Source organism: Sinocyclocheilus anshuiensis, unplaced genomic scaffold (genome assembly GCF_001515605.1).
Source record: "Sinocyclocheilus anshuiensis isolate Anshui unplaced genomic scaffold, SAMN03320099.WGS_v1.1 scaffold964, whole genome shotgun sequence".
In the NCBI taxonomy this organism is placed as follows: domain Eukaryota; kingdom Metazoa; phylum Chordata; class Actinopteri; order Cypriniformes; family Cyprinidae; genus Sinocyclocheilus; species Sinocyclocheilus anshuiensis.
In genome coordinates this window covers 67,152-82,500 of record NW_015552666.1, presented here as the reverse complement: position 1 = coordinate 82,500, position 15,349 = coordinate 67,152, and the positions used below count along the sequence as shown (strand labels likewise).

General features: G+C 36.5%; 1 pseudogene; it reads left to right on the top strand.

Moving 5' to 3' along the window:
• The first annotated feature begins 78 nt into the window (after window positions 1-78).
• LOC107667413 (tensin-2-like) overlaps window positions 79-15,349 on the top strand; it is an 18,232-nt pseudogene continuing 2,961 nt past the window's right edge.

Below are 15,349 nucleotides of genomic sequence, written 5' to 3'. Positions count from 1 at the left end.
TGTGTGTGTGTGTGTGTGTGTGTGTGTGTGTGTGTGTGTGTGTGTGTGTGTGTGTGCTTACATGTGTAGTTGGGAAAAATGGGTTCAGACTCCTTTAAAGAGAGGAACTTCAAGAAGAAACACCAATGTGTTGTCTGCAGACAAGCCCTCGACAGCCATGGCATGTACTGCAGAGGTGAAACACATTTGTTTTTACTATCATGACTTTATATTGACTTCTGTTGTTTATTCTTAGCTAATATTTGCTGATATTTCTGTCCCCAACCCATTTTTAGATTTGAATTAAGAAATTTTTATTATGTTTATTAAGCCATTTCCTCATGGGTATCATTAACTGCTCCACAAAATGTAGGTGATTTCAGGTTTTACTATCCATGTGGGACTTTTGGTCCCCACATAGCCAAAACCTCCCCTCCCCCCAAACACGCATAATGTGCATCAATATTTATTAATGTAATCCACATTTTCTCCTTACAGAGTGTAAAACTGCAGTGCATAAGAAATGTGAGGAAAAGGTAAGATTCTTTCTCTTACAGCTTTATGCAGTTACTACTCTATGCCTTTATTATGAAGTACAGTGGATATAGCTAAACTTTGGCTAAACAGTGATTAGCACTTGATTTGGCTTTAACCAATAAGAAAATGGCAAGAAAAAAATGCATTTTTATTGTCAATGACTATATGTGTCCTTGTAGCGCCATATGTTCATCTATGATCTTAGTGTCTGCTGGTCTTGTGATGTGTGTCACTCTCAAATATAGTACAAATAGGTCTAATTCAGATGAGTTATGAACTCGGGTTATCTTTGGTGTTAATAGAAATTGCAATCAGTCACCAAATGCCAACAGTGCATCACATGGATATACACCAGTGTTTCCACACGCTACACACCACAGCTGTTCCTCTCTTTCTCTCCTTCTATTTCTTATTATTTCTCCTGCTCCCGTTCTTTCTCTTTTATTCTTTCTCTGCACAATAAAACAAACAAATAAATTAACAAACAAACAATGTCCATCAAGCCCAAAAAAACTAAGGCAACAGTTTTCATCTTATGTTTTGAGTTTAATCAATTAACTCCTTATTTTAAGTAAATGCCTTGCCTGAACGTAAAATGTCAAGTGTCAAAACAATGCAGCCATAATTATTCATTCCCCAGTGCATGCTCGAAGAAAGATGAATGGCATTAGAATACAAAAACCATTGTTAGTGACTAAAAATAAAAAGTGCATTATGCAATTCACTATACTAGCTATACTAGTTGGTTTGACTTAAAACAAATATGATACTGGTAACACTTTACAAAAGTTGTTAACATTCGTTAATTAGTTAACATGAATGATGAAAATTACTTCTAAATCATTTATTAACTTAGTTAATGTTAATTTACACATGTACAAATACATTATTAAAATTAAATGTTGCATCTGTTAATATTTAATGAACTTGAGCTAACATGAACTATGATAATGTTAACTAAATTAATACATACAGTAACAAATGTATTGCTCATTGTTAGGTAATGCATTAACTGTGGAACTTTATTGTTAAGTGTTATCCAATTCAAGTAGTTAATGCATATAACTAACAACTACAATAATAAAACTACAATAATCAAGTACATATTTACAGTTTTAAGCATCATTTACTTGAACAATTTTTACAGTGCATGCCCTTGTTTGAGAGAGAGGGAGAGAGAGAGAGAGGGAGAGAGAGAGGAAGAGTTGAGTGGGAGCAAGAGAGTAAGAGGATCAGAAAGACATGAGAGCACTTGTGTGTATGCTATAGGAACTGTAGAAAACTGGACTCATCTGAGAAAGGTACAGACACTTTTCCTTTTTAAAAAGGGCATCAAAGAGGGATTTCATTTTGCCTTTGTCAAATGTAAAATATACTAAGTGTATTTTTCATTTTAGATAGTAGAATCAATTTGTGGTTGTAGTGAGATAATCTGTTTGCCACAAAGAGAAATACTGTCGAAAAGAGAGAATCAACAATATATGGAATCAAAGTAGAGACAAAAGTGTAACTGACACATGAGAGATACAATCAGGTAAGGTTTATACCTGTAATATATTAACATTTATCTTTATGTTTGTTTAGTGATTGTGTGTAAGTGTTTGATTGTGTCAGCATCACTTGCAAATACTTGTTACCTGCTAAAACAGGATGTCGTTAGTGAACCCCATGTGTTTCCTCATCCCTCATAAGGGATTTGTTTTGTCTGCATTATAATATAATTTTATCATTATGTTATAGTAATATGTTAGCTCCAACTTCCAACAGTTGGATTTTCCAGCAGGGCAATTCTAAATCAGAGCTCAAATAATAAACAAAATGATTTTTACTTCAATTTAAGGCAATGCAGTGAACATTCGTGACTTACATGGCGAAAAATACTATACGAACAGACTCATGATCATATAGAGGCCAGCCGATCATCTGAAATAGAGTGGTGGAAATAGTTCATAAAGCCAGCAGGCATTTCATCCGTCCTGGACGGAGAGATCAGCTGCTTTTGTTTATCTTTATACATGTGTCTCCACCCTCTGTCCACATCTGCCTCCCTGTTTGTTAGTCTATATCCCAATTTCCAATTGATTTATCCCTCTTGAATATATGGTTACATCTGTGACTGTACATTTAATTGCATATACTAATAAAATGGTATTAAAGCCATATGCAAAGTCATGTGTGTTAGTTCGAGTCTGTAAGTTAAAATGTTATGTCTAAACCAATTACTGAGAAGGAAGCAAAGTGAACATGTGCAAATATGTGCACACACACACTCACAGACGTTGTTAAACAGTACCAGATGTCCCCTGGTGTGATAATAACCTAATGAGGACAGAGAGGATGTCTTAAAATGGAGAGTCACCCAGTGGCCCCAAAGTATTCTAGCTGCGTGTGTGTATGTTTAAGAGGCTGGTATGTGTTTCTTATATGGTCTCTGATGTCTAAACCCTCCAAATCATGCATCAAAGATTTGGTGTCCATGTGCCTAATACACACCTTTTTCTGTCTGTCTTTTTTCCAGGTCTCTGTCCCCTGTGAAGTTATCTCAGATGCAGTGAGTAATGCTATGAGTTATTATATATGTCTTGTGACTATAGGATCGATATTTAACCCGACATTTAACTGTGAGACCCCAAGCTGCTTTTTAACGAATATCTTTAAAAAATACTTACCATTGCATCTACATTACATTTATATTAATTAATTTAGCTGAATTGAAATTGAGGGAACTGGCTTAGACTTCATTAAACTGATTATAAACTAAATCTCACTGCGCTGTAAAAATCAGAAGCAACCAGCTTTAGGACATTTTTGAGTTTACTTATGGACAATTGTATTTAATTTTTTAATGTAATGTCATCTTTTTGTACATTCAGTAGTTCGACTTTAAAATAGAGTTTGTTTGACAAAATGGAAGTTGGATTATTTTCCAATGTGTCCTGCATGAGAAATGTAACATTACTAATGTTTGTGGTCTCAGCGACCCCAGGTATTAAACATAAATAGATGCAATGCATTTTTCACATGATTTTCTGATTGATATACACACTGTAGACGTCCACTCCTGTCCTTCTTCTTCCTTTTTTTTTTCTATGTATTTTTGCTGGGGTCAAATAGACTTCAAGAAAAAACAATGTAATTATATTAGATAATAGTGATATTTTTTAAAAGTGCATGCCTGCTTCGGTAAGCTTTAGTCATTTATTTCTGCTGGGATATCAGAGGAACATATTAAAGGGGTCATATGATGCGATTTCAATGAACCTTAAACCGCATAAACACATTTCATTACACCAAATACACCAAATAATGTTCTTTTTAGCAACATCATATGACCCCTTTAAAACAATTTGAACGGAAATAGAAGGGTAATTTTCAAATGACCATTATTTTTTACAAGGGCATAATTGGAGTCAAACATAAAAAGAGCCATTATTATCAGAAAAGGAAGGTTAAAGGAATTACTAAGTATGTTTGATGTATTGCAGTTTAAAAGCAATGTCTGTACCATGTCTGCCTGCTTTTTATTCATGTTTTTTTTATTTTTATTCTGATCTTCCTAGCCCCCATTTCAAAACCAGATGAACATTCCTCCCAGGTAAGGGCAAATTTCATAAAGCTAACTCTGAATGACAGAGAAAAGAGCAACATCATTATGTATTCAAGAAAAAGCTCACCCAAAAGTAAAAATCTGTCATGACTCACATTCAGTTTGTTGAAAATCATCCCGGTTAGGATGATATTTCTTATTTCTCAAGTGTACTGCTCCTTAAATTTGCATATGTTTGCATTTGAGTGTGACTATCTTGTGTTTGTGGTGTGTTTCACAGTAGAGACAAAATGGAGAGTGTTATGGAGAAATTAATGGGCAGTCATTATGACTTCGACCTGACATACATAACTGAGCGTATCATCTCTGTCCTCTATCTGTCTGAACTGGAAGACCAGCGTTACAGTGCTAACCTTAAGGATGTGGCGGCCATGTTGAAATCTAAACATCAAGACAAGTTCTTGGTCAGTTGTATTTCTGTTTAAAATCATTGCTGAGATTTAAAGCCATATGAATTAGCACACTTATGTCTCTTTTACTTCTTCTCAGCTTATAAATCTGTCAGAGAAACGTCATGACATCTGCAGGCTAAATCCAAAGGTATCTTCTTGCTGTTTTATTAAAAAACGCTTTATATGTAATATTTCATTAGCTAGATTTGCAAGCAAATTAATTTAAAAGTCACTCTATGGCTTACTTGTTTTGATGTATGCCTCTGTTTCTGTATTTCTGGGATGACCCATTCCCCTGCCTCAGGTTGAGGAGTTTGGGTGGCCTGATCTACATGCCCCATCCCTCAATAAAATATGTGCTGTGTGCAAAACCATGGAGAACTGGCTTAACTCTGACCCCCAGAACGTGGTTGTACTGCACTGCAAGGTTGAGATCAGAAGTTATTTTATATTTAATATATAAGAGCTAAAAGTGTCTAAATGTCATCAGTCTTATTAAAGGAATAGATCATCCAAAAATGAGATTCTGTCACCATTTACTTACTCCAAAGTCATTCCAAACTCATATGACTGCCTTTCTAATGGAAAAGTTTAGACTAATGTACTGTCTTTTCCTTGCAGTTACAATCAATTGGTACTAAAGCTACAGAAAGCACTATAAAAGTGGGATAAAAGTAGTCCATACAACTTTCAATCCTTCCCTCTAGTGGGCTGTTAAACTCTGTGACCAGATAAGAGTCAGCGAGTTGAACTTAACCAAATCAGTCTGATCCAACATATAATCTTGTAAATCAGGACAGAATTGAAATTTTATGAAATTTTCATGTCATAGAAAGCATGACCCAAAATTAGTATTAGTTGTATATTTTTTCTTCTCTGTCTGTCTTCCTTTTTCTCTACCTGTCACTTTCTCAGGGAAACAAAGGAAAAAAAGGGGTGATTGTGGCAGCTTACATGCACTATAGCAAGATATCAGCTGGGTATTTACACACACACACACACACATTCACATGCATTAATTAGTTTTTCACTGGGTACACCATACTTTTTTTTTGTTTTTGTTTTTTAAAGAAATTAAGTTTTATTCAGCAAGGAATCATTAATTAATCAAAAGTGACAGTAAAGGCATTTATAATGTTACAAAAGATTTTTGTTTCAAATAAGTGCCATTCTTTTGAGCTTTTCCATCACTGAAATAAATGATATTTTAAAATATATTAAATAGAAAACATCTATTCTTTATTCTAAACCGCTGTCCTAACTGTATTTTTTATCAAATAAATGCAGCCTTGGTGAACATAAGAGACTTCTTCCAAAATCATTAAAAACTCTTAAGCAGTGCCTTTCGGGAGAATTCTAGTTTAATTACACTTGACTCTTTCTGTGTGTCTGTGTGCAGGGCAGATCAGGCTCTCTCGACAGTTGCTATGAGGAAATTTTGTGAGGATAAAATCTCTTCCTCTCTCCAGCCATCTCAGAACAGGTACGACCAAACTTTATTTCTGTTTGTTCCAGAATAACGTGTTCTAGTTTGGTCATGATGTTCTCTCTGTCATTGTAGGTATATATATTATTTTGCCGGTCTTCTCTCGGGTTCAATAAAGATGAACAGCTCCCCTCTTTTCCTGCATCAAATTCATATTCCCGCTTTGCTCAACTACCAGTCAGGAGGAGGTACACAACATGTTCAATCATACCCAGGCCTTATTTTGTATTTTCTGAACTGATTTTGGGGAAAAGACAACAGAAATCTGTATGGAAGTTTTAAATTTGAAAATGTGTTGAAGTGATAGTTGAAGCCAAAATGAAATAATAATTTACTCACCCTCATGATGTTCCAAACCTGGAACGACATGAGAGTGAGAAAATGATGACAGAATTTTCATTTTTAGGTGAACTATACCTTTCATTGTGTTTCCTCATATTATCCATTGCATTTTGGAGGTTACTCTCCCTTTTTGAAGATCTATCAGTCGTTGCAGCTGGTCTATTCTTCAGGCAAATAGTAAGTGGGTCTGTTTTATCAGTCTCATTAAGTTTGAGATGTTTTTCAGAGCTGTGACATGGTGGTCACCGCGTGCGGTCTCAACCCTGCAAAAATAAACATCTTGTTGGTTTAAGCTGCTCAAAGCTGGTTTAAGATGATCTTAAGTTCTGGCTAAAATGGTGTAGTTAGTCTCTCAGCCATGCCATGCTGGTTTAGCTGGTCAACAAGCTGGTCTCCCAGACTGTCCAGCTGAAAAGTGTCCAAAACCCCTCTAAATCCAGCTAAAAGACCTGCCTGACCAGCTCTGGCTTGCAGTGTATCCAAATTACATTTCCCCTCTCTTCTTTTCATCATGTCATGTCCTTTCTTGACTGTACTATAAAAAAATATTATGTTACAGTGATATTCAGGGCCCTAACAGTAAGACGCTGTGTGTGAATATTGAACCAGCTCTACTGCTGAAGGGAGACATCCTGGTAAGAACACTCATACATTTCACAAGAATACATTCTTGTTATGTTAGACTCTCCTATAACCTCTTCACTAGCCATTGCTTTGAAGGGAGAACATATTTTAAAATACATATTGAAAAAAAACATCATCACATGGTTGGTGATGGTTTACCCAAAAATGAAAATTCTGTCATAATATACTCACCCTCTTGTCATTCCAAACCCATAAGCCTTTGGTTAATCTGTGAAACACATTTTTAATGAAACCTAGGAGAAACCTAAGGTTTCTGTCCCTCCTTTGAAAGTCCAGGTAGCTAAAATTTAGAAGATCCAAAAAGGTCTTAAAGGTGCCGTAAAATAAATCCATATGAATTAAATGTTTTTTCCAAGCCTTGTGAAGAGATATGATCACTTTACATGATGAACAGACTGAATTTAGCCTTTTATTCATATGTAAACATATATACATAGAGCGAATCACACATGGTAGACAGCTCAAATGTACTTGTGTGCGCACACATTTCGGCTGTGATTTGCTCTTTGTATGTGTGTTGATCATTGTTTAGATGTAAATAAAAGCCCAAATTAAATCTGGTCATCATATAAAACGACTGTATCTCTTCACAAGGATTGGATTAAATCACTTGATTCATATGGATTTGTTTTATGACGCTATATAACCTTTTTAGATCTTTTATGTTTTGGTTACTTGGACTTTCAACGGAGAGACCGAAATTAAAAATCATTCAAAATATATTAATGTTTCAAGGATTAACTGAAGACTTATGGGGTTGTAATGATATAAGGGTGATTAAATGATGACAGAATTTTCATTTTTGGGTGAATCTCTTAATGATAAAAAGGGTGAAACACTCAAGCCATATGTCTGGATAAGAATATCATAGACACTTGGGCCATTAACCACATAGCAACCAACTAGAACACCCTCTCATCTGCATAGCAACACTTTTATAACTTGTATTACCACAAAAGCACCACATTTTCTTCAGTAAAAATGTTCTTCTTACTGTCTGTCTTTAGGTGAAGTGTTATCACCGTCTCTCAGATGTGGTGAAGAGAGAATGTGTGTTCAGAGTCCATTTTCACACCTGTAGTGTTCATGGGTCTCAGCTTGATTTTGGCAAAGGAGAACTTGACCATGCTTGCACAGGTAAACCTACCAGCACTGCTTGTTTGACTGCCCCCTCCATTGCCTCGGCTTGTCAGAAGCAGAGGAATAAAGTGTGTTTTCTGTGTTATGATTCTGATTCGTGTTTGTGTATAGATGACCGTTTCCCTGCAGACGCCACAGTGGAGTTGCTGTTTTCTTCTGGTCCACAAAGGAGAGGTACACATCTATCAAATGCACTTTTTCACCATCCCTTCCTCTATTAGCTCTATCCTAATGTTGTATGTGTGTGTTTTGTGTGTCTTTTGAGGTGGAGAGGTGCAGGGAAATGAGCCGGGAGTGTCTGTGGATTATGGCACCGCAGATCCTATTGTGCGCTGGGACTCGTATGAGAACTTTAACATTCACCATGAGGATACTGTTGAGGGTATGTGCACTCAGTCTAGCCCAAAATTTAATGTATCCTTGCTGAATAATGAATTAATCTTCATTTCCTTAAAAAAAAGATCTTACCGACCCCAGACTTTTGAATGATAGTGTACATTTAAACAAAAAATACAATAAATACAACTAATAAAACAATTTATATACTGTATCTGAGTCAAAACATAGTGATGAACAAAAATATTAAATAGGGTTAAAATTAATCAAATAATCTTTTTTTTTGTTGAGAATCATTTATTTGAGGAGGTCCCCCTTAGTCAAGATTCTGGGACAAAAAAAACTAATACATTTTCATACACTCCATATTAATGTGACTGTAAATAATAAGTTTTGTCTATGTATTTCCCTATGATCTGTAGATATCTGTCACACACGTGGGCCTTTGGACGGTAGTCTGTATGCTCAAGTGAAGAAGCGTCGAGCACCAGGCTCCAGTCCCAGTGGATGGTCGACTTCCGTCAAATCCTCCACACATTCACCCAGTCATTCCTCCTCTACCCCCATTCATCTCTCCATCCAGCCTCTCTCGCTCAGCAAAGATGCAAGTCGCTCCTCAGCACCACCTGAATCCCCTTCTCCACTTCTAAGAGAAAAAAAGAGAGAAGGACGAAGACAGGGAAAGACACAAAGAAACCGCAATTCTTGACGATGGCGACTGCTCTCCCATGAGACCCGTTCAGTCTTGTTATGGTCACCCGTATTCCCACACTCATTCATTCTGTGACCCAGAGCTGACCAACCCTCATGCACTTGCACAAACGCGCCATCCCAAACACCACACACTTCCCTGCAGCCGCACCGCCCCGGTGCCAGTCCGAGACTCGTGTGTATCCCAGCCGGATCTTTTATGGGAGAGAGGGCGATGTCTGCACCATCCCTGCCCAGAAACCGTCAGGCACATGTACTCATATCCCACTCACGAAACCCACCTTCATTCTCCACTTTCTCACTCACAGTCCTCCCATTCCCACACACTTCCTGCACAGACACGTGCATTCCATTGCTCTGCCCTCCCTCAGGGCCACGCCCACATCTCTTCTTCTCTGTCTCCTACTCAGTCACTGCTCTCCAGTTCATACCGAGAATTACGTTACAGCACGACTCCGCCGACATCGTGCTCCTGCAGGGACTGTTCTCGCTTACGAGAGGACGTTGCCCTCCATTCTTTACGAGGCAGAGAAATAGAAGCGCTCCCTTGGTCTAGAGAGACAGAGTTTGGGATTAGGAGGGAGGGGCCTGTGCACTGGAGGGATGAAAGGGCGGAGTCTCATTGGGAAGGAGCTCAAGAGGCCGAATATTGGCGGCGCAAAATAGCAATGTCACCAGTAACGTTATCATACAAACATTGCCACGCTGTACCAAAACAAGACCAAGCTAAATATGTTACAGACACCCAACCCGAACATATTACCCCAATCAGTCCATATCCCAGCCCGCAAAGCAGTGGCTACCACAGCCCTCGTCCACCCTGTCCTTGCTCTCCACAATCATTCAGAGAGAGTCCTGGATACGCCTCCATCAGTCATTCCCTAAACTCCTCCCCCATTGCTCTCACTCCATCTCCAAAACGAGCCAATCACAACAATGCTTCAGCTGAAGAGAGTCAGCATAGCATGAATGGTAATCACACTGACTCAGTTTAGCCAATAAATTACAGCTAAAAAACAATGCATTCCTAAAATAACTTTTGATAACACTTCACAATAAGATTCATTAGTTAACGTTAATTATTGCACTAACTAATTTTAATTAACAATGAGCAATACATTTGTTACAGTATTTATTCATCTTAATGGTAACATTAATTAATTAAAGCATTGTTATAGTTCATGTTAGCTCAGGTACATTAATTAATATTAACAGATAAAACTTTGGATTTTAATAATGTATTAGTAAATGTTAAAATTAATATGAACATGTTAACTAATGTTCATGTTAGTTCATGTTTACTAATGTTAACAAATGGAACCTTATTGTAAAGTGTTATCAAACATTTGTTTCAAATAAACGCTGTTCTTTTGATCTTGCTATTCATCAAAATATCCTGAAACAAAATGTATCATAGTTTCCACAAAAATATTAAGCAGCACAAATGTTTTCATCATTAATAATAACAAGAAATGTTTTTTAAACACCAAATCTGTATATTAGAATGTATTCTGAAGGATTGTGTGACACGGAAGACTGGAGAAATTAAGCTTTGTCATCACATGAATAAATTACATTTTAAAATATATCAAAATAGAAAAGAGTTATTTTAAATTGCAATAATATTTCACAATATTAGTGTTTTTTTTTTTTTATCAAATAAGTGCAGCCTTGGTGAGCATGAGCATTTAAAAATCGTACTGACCCCAAACTTTTAAACAGTAATGTATATTTAAAGAGATAGTTCACCAAAAAAATTAAACCTCTGTTCATCACTCTCAAGTTGACCAAACCAGTACTGTTTTGTTGTTGTTGTTTTTTCGTGAAACACAAAAGGAGATATTTTGTAGAATGTATACACTGTTCTTTCCTATACACAAAATTCGTTGGTGATTGATACTGTCAAGCTTTAAAAGGGACAGAAAAATACCATAAATGTAACATTTAGTTTTAGTTTATGCAACATTTATTTTTAGTTCAGCTTTTTTCTCTTTCCTAATCTAATCTATCGTTCATTCTATTTTGTGGTTTTTGTAGATGGGCGTATTAAGGTTTTAGATGCTGATAAAAGTCACATTGAGGTCCTTTCACCTCCTAGGTAATTGTTAATTCATGTACATTAATCTCTTGTTAATCTCTCAGCAACAGTTAATTTTGATATTTGAACATTGATTTTAATGTGATATCAACTAAATTCTTCTGCGTATTCTAACAGCAGACCAATGGAGTTGGGAGAACCAATGAAAAGCAAAGTTCTAGAAAGTAGAACATTCCCTGGGTCTCTGATCACTGTTGTCTCGGCTATCAGTGGCGCAGAGGAAAATAAAAAGAAAACACCCATCACAAGTTCTACATCTAACACCACTCTCATTAGTAACCCACCGTCATCCAAGGTTGTGGAGTCAGTGCAGGTACAAACGCACAACCCCAAACCTCTCAACACCAGCATCCTAGAATCAGAGCAGGATAAAGTGGAGTGCCCCGGCTCATGCTACACCTCAACTTCAACCTCAACAAGTCCTCAACCTCCTCTTTGGTCTTCAGAGAGAAGCTCTGCTTCTGAATTCCATTCATTTAACATAAATGCTGAAAGGCAAAGCCTGACAACCTTGACCGACCACAATGAGGAAAGCAGCAACAGTGACCTGACTGCATCGTCCCCTGACCCTGATTGCTACGTCACACCCTCATTCCCTATAGCATCATACAGCTACCCTCTTCTGATGGTGCATCATGTACCCTATACAGGCTATACTGAGATTGCCATCCCGGCCTCCTTACCCCAACCTCCTCTCCCTGAAAAACAACACTCATCCCTCCTTCAGAACGTGTCTGAATGCACTGGCGCTTCCTCAATAAAGTCAGCTGGAAAACCTTTGACTTCCTCTGCCCAGTTCCATGTGTCCTTCTCCACTACTACCAATGAATTGCCTCCCACATCTAAATGCAAAGTAACCCCCTCTAGTGGCATGGTGGAGGCAGAGATCCGCCTTAGCTCCAAGTTTGTTGAAGACAGCTCCAAGTACTGGTACAAACCTGGTATCTCCAGAGACCAGGGTGAGAATTGTTTACATTGTTTACATTTATGCAATTGGCAGATGTTGTGGGCCTTTCTTTGCCATTCGGACCCATGACATTTAACATTACTAGTCCTATGCGCTAAAGGTTTACTATTGTATACTATTAGTAGTGCACAATATATCAGTACTTTTAGAATTTTTTTTAATTTATTTTATTGGTATTGATTGATAATAGATATTTAATTGCACATGATCATTTTCCATATTTCTACATTTAGATTACATTTGCTGTTATCTAACTCATCTAAAGTCAATCTTTAGAAACACTAATCATTTAGTCATCAAGTAATTGATTTTAGTTATTAGTATTTCAGTTTTTTTAGCTGTTAAGACAAAATAGTATGCAATTTTAGGTAACACTTTAGTTTAGGAACCAATTCTCACTATTGACTATTAGCATGTATATTACTAGCATTATTTTTTACTTATAAAGCATATATTAATGCCTTATTCTGCATGACCATGTTTTAGGTCCCTTAATCCTATTCTATACCTACACTTAACAACTACCTTACTAACTATTAATAAGCAGCAAATTAGGAGTTTATAAGGCAAAAGTCATAGTTAATTGAATTGGTCCCCAAACTAAAATGTGACAGAATTTTAGTATCGGCTTTTTATAAGTTATTGGTAATTGAATGACAATAATTATCGATTTATCGTATTGGCCAGAATTGTAACCAATGTGATTGATAAATCATAATAAATTGAATTAATAAATAATATCCGAATATATATAATAGATTTAAATATAAATAAAAATATATAATAAATAAATTGATACTCAGTGTTCAACTGTATTGTTACTTTTCTAAGCGACCATCAGACTAATGATTTTTATCTAGTGGATGATAAACCAAGAAAAAATCCCACTGATCCCTTATATTACAATTTATTAGTAATGCCCTGGGAACCTCATAAGAACACCCAAGCAACTTCATAGCAACACAATAAAAAAACTCAATACCTTACAATCATCATATCAGTGCCCTTAAAGTTGTAAAAATCCAGTTGTAAATCAATCTTTAGGAGGCCACTGTTGACAGAAGTATCTCTCTCCCCATTCAGCCATCGCAGTATTAAAAGATAAGGAGCCTGGCTGCTTCCTCATTAGGGATAGTAATTCATTCCAAGGCGCATATGGATTGGCTCTGAAAGTCAGCACACCTCCAGCCCACGCTAGTAACCACGGAGAGACAGGCAACCCACAGGAGCAGCTAGTAAGGCACTTCCTGATTGAGAGTGGTCCTAAAGGAGTGAAGATCAAAGGCTGTCAAAATGAAACATATTTCAGTGAGACAAAAAAAAAAGGATTACGCCTGGTTTATGAATGATTTTCTAATGCTCTGTGTTGAAAACAGCGCCCCTTATTGATAGAGTTCTTGTGATTCTTTCCATCCAGGCTCCCTGTCTGCTTTGGGGTATCAGCAGTCCATTACTCCTGTGTCTCTTCCTTGTGTCTTACGAATCCCAGATAGAGGTCATACAAACACGAAAATATATGACAATTAATCTTTTTTCATAATAACTGTGTAATAACTGTCTGATTTGTGTGTGTTTGTGTTTCAGATCTTGTAGGAGAATTGCAAGAGTCGCAAAGTGGAACTAATACCAGCACAGCTACAGACCTATTAAAACAGGGGGCAGGTGAATTTGATTTATTTTCTTTTATTATTTTCTTTTTTTCTATGTATGGATGGTGCAGAAAAACAGTAAGTATTATTAAGTTTATTAATATGGATCTTACAGTTATATACATACACTACTGTTCAAAAGTTTGAGGTTGATGAAATCTATTTAATTTTTTTGAAAGAAGTCTCTTATGCTTTTATTAGATCAAAAGTACTGCTGTGAAATATTATTACAATTTATAATAACTGTTTTCTATTTTAATAATTTTTAATTTATTCCTGCGATTGGTAAAGCTGAATTTTCAGCAGCCATTACTCCAGTCTCAGTGTCACATGGTCCTTCAGAAATCATTCTAATATGCTGATTTGATGCACAATAAATATTTCTTATTATTATTACATTTGAAAACGGTTGTGCAGCTTAATATTTTTGTGGGAACTGTGATACATTATTTTTTTTTTTTTCAGAATTCTTTGATGAAAAGAAGGCTCTGAAAAACAGCATCTGTTTGAAAATGTCAACATCTTTACTGTCACTTTTGATCAATTTAATGCATTCTTGCTAAAAAAATGAAATAAAAAAGTTTGATGATAAAACTCAGTGTTATATTCAATATTCCTCATTAAAAATAACAAATGTCCTCCTCCTCCCTCTAATATTCTTTTGTACTCTCTCTCTTTCTCATTGTCAGCTTGTAATGTTCTTTACCTAAACTCAGTGGAAACAGAATCTTTGACTGGCCCACAAGCCGTCTCCAAGGCAACCAAGTGCACTTTGACCCAGGACCCTCGTCCTTCACCAACAGTCGTCCACTTCAAAGTGTCCACACAGGGCATCACCCTCACTGATAACCAGCGCAGGTACAAATACACATGTCCAATAACACTTATGTTTTGCTTGCCAAGCTAAGCAGTTTACATTGTAACACAGCTTTATTACTATCACTCCTCAAGCATATTTTTAGCATCATCCTTCAAATATGAGATTAAAGTTACCTATTTTAGACATTCAAGTAAACTACAGGCCTTTATGACTCAAATCCAAGATATTAATCAGAGACAATGAAAAGTAAAAACAGACTCACTCAGACCTCACTCTTTGTCTCTCTCGTTTTCTTTAGACTGTTTTTCAGGCGACATTACCCCATTCATAGTGTGACTTTCAGCAGTGTGGATCCACTGGATCAAAGGTACAATTTAGGATTGAATCATTAGGAAATACAACAACAGTCTACAACATACCTCATCTCTAATGTACTTTGCTTCATTGTATGGCCAAGCCAACATGTTTTTTTTTTAACGTAGTCTAGTGAACATGTCTAGAGAAGAAGGTTTGCCTCTCATGCTGATCTAAGGCTGTCAACGTGCTATTATTATTAATTATTTATTTATTTTTTTTGTGCAATGGCTCTCCTGCCCTCTTTTATGCTTTCCTCTTATTTGCTCTGCTTATACATGTTGCT